Genomic DNA, 601 nt, shown 5'->3' on the forward strand with positions numbered 1-601 from the left:
AGACATCGTGTGCAGATTCTGTCTATACAATTATGATGTAAACTTTATTGTCATACTGTTGTCAATGGATCAGTATAAGAAAACCAAATACTCACTCCCGTGGAGTCAATTTCAACTCACAGCGACCCTGCAGGAGGGAGTAGAATTGCTGCAGGGTTTCCAAGTCTGTGAAGAAGCCGATTGCCTCATCTTTCTCCCACGGAGTAGCCTGTGGCTTCAAGCCGCCACCTTCCCTGTTAGCAGTCCAACACGTAACCCATTGCAGCACCAGGGATCCTTTCATGATAAGAGCTATCTCCTAACTTAGGCTCAATTAAAAACCTTTAAAAAGGTAAATTTCATGCAAAAATGAAGTTATGTCAAGTGAATAACCGATTTCAGTGACACCTAAAGAAATTAATCAACCTCAGAAAAATAGTTGTAGGAAAGGATACTTTCTGTGTGTTAGTCTGGAAACTTTAGAGAAACAAATCCACTGAAACTCATGTATAAGAGAGAGTTTTATGTAAAGGTTACGTGCACATCAAGAAAATATCCCAGCCCAGTGCTGCCCAAGCCCACAAGTCCAACATTAACCCATTAGCCCATATGTCCAACACCA

Source organism: Echinops telfairi, unplaced genomic scaffold, assembly GCF_000313985.2.
Source record: "Echinops telfairi isolate 266 unplaced genomic scaffold, ASM31398v2 ScPeMD7_6;HRSCAF=24_0, whole genome shotgun sequence".
NCBI lineage: Eukaryota > Metazoa > Chordata > Mammalia > Afrosoricida > Tenrecidae > Echinops > Echinops telfairi.